At 46.3% G+C, this 6,825-nt stretch overlaps 1 long non-coding RNA gene across 1 annotated transcript; it reads right to left on the bottom strand.

Moving 5' to 3' along the window:
• Window positions 1-226: 226 nt before the first annotated feature.
• Window positions 227-5,137, bottom strand: LOC144891023 (uncharacterized). The gene is made up of 3 exons (XR_013622658.1): window positions 4,980-5,137; window positions 4,629-4,733; window positions 227-320 (listed from the first exon to the last, which is right to left on the bottom strand). It is a non-coding gene; the product is annotated as an uncharacterized LOC144891023 (long non-coding RNA).
• Between the last annotated feature and the right edge of the window lie 1,688 nt (window positions 5,138-6,825).

Raw genomic sequence — 6,825 nt, forward strand, 5'->3', positions numbered from 1 at the left:
CATAACTGATCAACTGTTGATCAAACGATTGAACCAATTAAATATGTGTACAGAATACATATAACACTACACAATGTCATCATCGTCGTCACAGGGCATCTGTCTTGAGTTAGTGCAGCTGGATCCCCTGCAGTTTCCACATGCCGGAGTGCACTCGATATTGTTCTTTTTGCATGTGCATCTCGGGGTGCTGCAGTCAGCCTGGCAGTTGCACTTGATGACCCACAGAAGCTTTTCAGGAGCAGGGGGTAGGGTTGTCTGAACTGGCACAAACCCCTCGACACACTTCTGCCATCCCCACTCTGTAGGACGAGGTCCATCTGTAAGATAAGACAGGGAATTTGGTTTTGTCACAGCAGCAATGATACAGAAGGTAGTGAAAATAATACACAAGATACACAGAACATCACAGTAATTGAACTTAATATATTAACTGAAATTAATATACTAAAATACAAGAATAAACATAGCAGCAATCAGGGCACACAGTAAAATGTAAATGTACCAGATGTAGATCCCTTCCATTCTTGTACTTGCAAGTAGACACGCAGGCTGTGAAACTTTTCTGCTCCTGATGTTGGTGGTAAGACCTGTGGCTGAACGTAAGTAGAGCTAGATGCCACCTTCTCACAGAACCGATGATATCGGAGGGAGTCCAGGGTGTCAGTTGATGTTCCATTGTAGAGAATCACCATCGCTTTCTCTCCTGCTGCTGCCACATCATCTGTAGAGGCTGAATGTGCATAGAACACCTCGGCTTGCTCTCGGAATATGTCGCTTTCTTTGAATTTCTTGAGGGAAGCTCCCTTCCCGATCCCGTGGAGGCGAGATGTAGTGTCACATCCAAGAACTGCATGTAAGAACAAGATGTGCTTACATATGTCTGGGCCAAGTAGTTGTTTTGTAGCCTTGATGTTCCAAATGCGAGGCTTCTTTGTTGTCTTCCTTGACTCAGAACAAAAGAACAGGTCATGGGAGTCCAGGCTTGCATGGTAGCAGAGAAGGACTAAGAGGTCTGTATCATCCCCCATTAGCACAGTATTGTTGGTGGTAGCACACTGCACAGCTTTCTGCACAATCAGCAGGTCAGCATCTCCTGAGGCATGGTATGTCTCACAGTTTGCCTTCTGCAGTTCTTCACTTAACATGGAAAGAAATTGCTGCTTGTTCTGCCTGTTGGCCAGGAACTGTTCCTTCTGCATTGTGACAATCATGTCGGCTGTAAATGTCACAGTGGCACCAATCTTCCCTTTTGACCGTCTGTGGTGTGTCATGTCCTTTGTGTTGTTACTTTCATACCCATCAAACACCACTTGCCTTGCCATACTTCTTCGTTACATACTCCGTATACTGGTGGCATATGTCTTTATAAGTAGATCCATGGGACCATGGGATGCGTTGAAGAAGTGCTCCACCATCCAAGACATACTGGCAGCCATCAACTACATTATCTGCTGGAACATGAGGCCCGATAAGACCCCAGATGGTGTCGGCGAGGGCTGGCTTCTTTGCTTCTCGAAGCAGTAGAGAGGAATCAAATAGGGCTGGGGGATAGCTACATAGCTCATATTTGAGGGCTGACTCGAGTTCATCACTGTTCTGTGCCACTATGACCAGTCTCTGGAAGAGAAGCTGTGGATCAACTTGAATTTGATCTCCATCGATCCTTACAGAAGACTTCATGCCGAGAGTGACAGCTTGATCCTTCCTCTTGAAGGTGAACTCAGCAGGTGTTAGTCCATCCATGGACTTCAGTATCGCAGTGCCAACGGACTGTGCTGTATCAACGTTGACGGTGGAAAGGGCATTCTCCCCAGTGGCAATATTCTGGAAACTAGGGTCATTGCTGAATGGATTGTGCTCCTGTAGATAACTGAGAACTGTCAGTGTGTCCTTCCAGTCACGGGATTGCCTTGCTTTGGTCATGTCTTTGTTCTGCTCTCCAGTGTTGTAGTTGACCCCCGTGAGTCCCTCCATTGCCTGGTTTACTTCTGCACAGGCGGGCATCGATAGCAGCCACAACAGACGCTGTTGCTCCGTCATCCCTCGCCCTCGTGTGAGCCCACCACTGGTTTTTAAACTTCTCATCAGAACCTGCTCAATGACCAGGTCAGGTGAGAGACCTGCCCATAGGCGATCGCTTCGCCGAATCACGTGGAACCCTTCCTCGAAACGTTGTTGGACTTCTGGGTGTTCAGTCTTGAAGTTGTGCATCTGCTGAAGGTACACCCTGGCAGATTTGGTGTAAAGATTGTGTCCTGATGCTGCCAGATAGGGTAGCATGTCCTGGATAGCCTGCAGATGTAAGGCCCAGTTTCCAGTGCGTTCTGCACTGATGTATTTTCATAGGATGTCCAGCATGTCCATGTACTGAACCCAGAGAGCTGAAGTTCTAGAGGACTTCTTGGTGGACTCGATGTGCTTTTGAAGGCGGTCTTTGATTCTCACTAGAACTTCAGACTGACAAACTTCTTCAGCAGATATAGCCCCATTTATCAGCTTCTCATAGATCTTATAAGCTCCCTCCAGGTCCGCATCTCTGCTTCCATCTGTTATCTGATGATCCGGTGGCCTTGCAGCTGCAGCTGCTTCGGCTGACTCTGACTCTCCATCCTTACTGTTGTCTGGAGTTCCAGATTGCTGTGGTAGATGGAAATCGAACACGTTGATAGCATCAGTGCATTGAGGTTTGCATCAACAATTGAGTGTGCACGAACTGCTCGCGCAACAGCTTTGCCACACATAATGTGGATTACTGCATTTGGGGCATAGATCAACTCCAGCAGTTCTTGTAGCCCAGATGAGGCCATCAAGTGTCCGATGCAACCGAGGAAGCTCATTTCTGCATGGAAGCCACCCAAACGCAAGACTATTCGTCTCAGATCACTTTCCATTGGCTCAGAGTTGATAATCATGAGAGCCTTCCACCAGAGTGGCTGATCAAACGTGATTATTGGGGTGACATTGTGGCATCGTGCATGCTCACTAACAAATGTCAGGGTCGAGAATATGCATGTGCTATCACTGGGATTCAGATCGATCATCGGCAGAAGCATAACAGTTGCTTTGCCAGGGTGGTCACCATAATGCACGAACTGCATCATTCCTGACCATGCAGGTCTGGGAGACCCAAAGAGGACGGATGCTTTCCACAGGACATCAATATTTTCACAGCTGTTCTGGACCTGAAGGTTGACAAGCTTCTGGTAGGTCAGTGCCGTCAAATTGTGCCTTTCGTCTTTGTGGTACCGTACTTGTACCCTTCCAACCATTGCCACATCCAAGGAAGTAGCCTTGATCCTGGGGATTGGCTGCCTTGATCTAATTCCAGGGGTTATGGCTGCAATCATTCCTATACCATGGAATGTACCAAGGCCATCAAGCGTGCGGATGTTATGGTCGACATTGTCAGCTACATATTGGACAAACTCTGTCGATAGGTCAGGAATGTTTGTTCCATGGAATTTGGCTGCATTTCGTTCAAACTGGTGCACCTCCTGGTATGCGCCACAAAACCCAAGGTGATGAAGAGTATCAATGAGGAACCGCGATGCAAAGTGGTGATATAGTTGCACGCCCACCCCAAACTGAAGTGGTGCTAACATGACTCTTGGTCTAGTTGCCTGCATCATTGCTTGTCCAATTGCCGCCACTTTGGCTTGAGTTTTGGTCCCGGCAAATAGTTCTTCCAGGAGCACGCGAAGAGTATCTGGAAGAAATCTGACGCCAGCCTCTTGCGATTCTATGTCATCAAGAGCTGGGTAAGACTCATAGGATAACCCGATGTCTTTGATATCTTGTTTGATGAGCTTTGCAGCTGCCTGCACAAGCTTGATCTTCTCTTGATCTTCTGTGTTTGTTTGTTTCTGCTGTGTCTCATAGTAGTCTTGCAGCACCACCCTGGCTGTTGTCCTGATGGTAACCACGTTTGGTTTCCCATTGATCTCGGTGTATATTATCTTCTCACCGAAGTGTTTTTGCAGACTCCTCTTCATATGGGTGTAACCGTATGTTTCATGTTCACTGTGTGCAAGCTTCTGCTGCATGAGGTCAATTAGATCATTTATGGTGATCTGCTCGTCATCATTTTCTTCTATATACTTCACAACCTCCAAGAATGCTGCTGTCCTCTCATCAACGACAGGCCGACCAGCCTTCCTCCTCTTGGAGTCTTCTGTGTTTGTCTGATACGCTACTGGTATCTGCTTGTATGTGCGAAAATTCACACTGCAAGTCTGGTGGTAGACTGCATCTGCTGCATGTAGGTCATGCACATGCAGAATCCGTGCCTTCACAGTCTCTGACCAGTCATCACCTCGTGCACGACATGTTGCCAAAAGCGTGTCCTTGAATTCAATTGTCCTGACTTGGAAAACACTGACTTCACTTGGCTTCTTTCTCTTTTTTCCAAACTGAGCTGGTGTGCCACAAAACAGGCAATCAGTACTGTAAGAGAACCTCCCTGTAGTCGATCTTAGTGTAGGACTCTCACTGCTTGTACTTGTTTCTGACTCTTGTTGTCTGGTGTCCTTGGCTATCTGTTGTGGATTAATGTATGTCCAGCGACAGTCTTTGTGTATCTTATCACCAGGTACAGCATGAATATTGTCTCCCCTTTTTTTACTAGCCTGGTTGATAGATGAACTTCCCTTCTCTCCAAGTGTTGATACTGACGACCCTCCTCCGTCCACAGACTGCTTGCAAATGACACACTGTTCATATGCCTCCATTTCCTGAAAGTGGAAAAAAAATATGCACGTTGAAAAATATGCACGCACGGTTGAAAACGTGCATGTTTGGAACTGGATCCTAGTCAGGGATGTGCAGAGGATGTTAGAGGGTTCATAACTCAGAAAAGAGCACTGTAGTTGTGGCGTGCGCGGCGTGTTTAAACTAGTTAGCAGAATATGTACAATGTAACATAATGTAATAAATAGCTAGCTAACTATTATAGCTGGAGGAAATTATGGAAAACCCACCTGATGAGGTTAGTATAGCGTACACCGCGATCGATGACACCGGCACAAATGCATGCTCAGGATTGTCCACTCAGTGGACGGCTTGCTGTCGCCTTCGAATGTCCAATCAGCGGACGGCTTGCTGTCGCCTTCGACTGTCCAATCAGCGGACGGCTTGCTGTCGCCTTCGAATGTCCAATCAGCGGACGGCTTGCTGTCGCCTTCGAATGTCCAATCAGCGGACGGCTTGCTGTCGCCTTCGACTGTCCAATCAGCGGACGGCTTGCTGTCGCCTTCAACTGTCCAATCAGCGGACGCTATTATTATATAGATGTTTTTTTGCTTCAAGGAAAAAAATACAGCATAGTCAAATCCAGCAGAAAGGGCTAAAAATCGGTTTTTGGGTAGAATCATATTTATGCATTTTTCAAAACTTTCCACCCATGCAATTCCTTAACACTTTTTTTTCCTCATTCAGGACATATTGAGGATACACAAATCAGTTGAGTTTGCTTCTGTTGCAATTAGTGTGAGGTTGACCCTTTTTTTTGCGTAAAATGCCTGCACTATTTTTGAAGCAATGTTTTATGGCCGGATGCCCTTTCTGCCACCAACCCTGTTAGTCACCTCTTATGACACACAGGGAATTACCAGTACACTGGTACTCAATATGCCGACCTCAGAAGGATGACAGGCTGAGTCAACCCCCCTTGTGTTAATTCAACCAATGACCGGGATTCAAACCCAGGATTCTAGGATCCCAAGCCAGCACCCTAACCGCTAAGCCAACACCAGGCTATGAAGAGGATAATAAGTGGAGGCAAATGCAGAAAGACAAAGAGGAACCCAGCCACTGGTACAAGCAAGGTGGCCTGGATCAGTACCGGTCCCACCCCGGATAAATGGGGAGTGTTAGTGGCAGAAAAGGCATCCGGTTGTAAAACCACCCAAACCCTGTGAGAAATGAACATGGGCTACCATCCATCGGATGGATATGACCAAACAAGAAAGTTTGAAGGAGAGATGAAAAGGTGACCAAGCTTAAAAAAGCAAGTCAATGGGCAATGAGGATGGATACACTGGGTTTTGTGTATCGTTACGTTGGAATTCACTGTTACGCCAAGCTATTGGTAGCTTGACAGGGAGAAGTAGTGAAGTAGCTGGCCTGGTGGTGAGCAAAGGAATACAAATGTTCAGGAAACAAAGTGTAAGTGAAGCAAAGCAAGATAAATTGTTGGTGGATATAAACTTTAGTACCATACCATGGACAGGATGGGAGAAGAAATGGTGTTGGAGTAGTACTATCTACCACGTGAAGAAATGAAGGACAAATTACTGACAGTGGATGTAGGGGAAAGTGGTACAAAATGGACCCCTTGGGTCATATGGACCCCTTGGTATATTACACCAGCAGCTGCTGCCATCTTGTGGCTGTTCATGTTAAAACATTCCTTTGTGGATTAGCAGAAAGTAACAACATGGTGGCCATCCCTATCCAGTCTTGAACTCGAGCTGAACCATCCAACATTTTGACACCTACTAGGATCTATCGGTAGGTATGTGAGAAAATTGTGTTTGTGGTGACAGAGTGACTCATATTTCTTAGTGTTACTGCATGCTTTTAGAGTATAAGTCAGTCACTAAAATTGACCTTTGAAACATTCTGCCCAGTACATGTGGTTTCCAATGATGTCAGGTTTTCATGGAGGTCGTTCATGGGGCAAAACGGTCCATTTCCCTGGGGTAAAATGGCCCGTGGGGTACCATTTTACCCTTTAGTGGGCCATTTTACCCCATACATGTTTCTTATTTTTGTTACAAATATGTAGGCCTATGTATACATGTAGGCCTACCCTATATGTATGTA

This window comes from Myxine glutinosa, chromosome 2 (assembly GCF_964187855.1).
Source record: "Myxine glutinosa chromosome 2, kmMyxGlut1.1, whole genome shotgun sequence".
NCBI lineage: Eukaryota > Metazoa > Chordata > Myxini > Myxiniformes > Myxinidae > Myxine > Myxine glutinosa.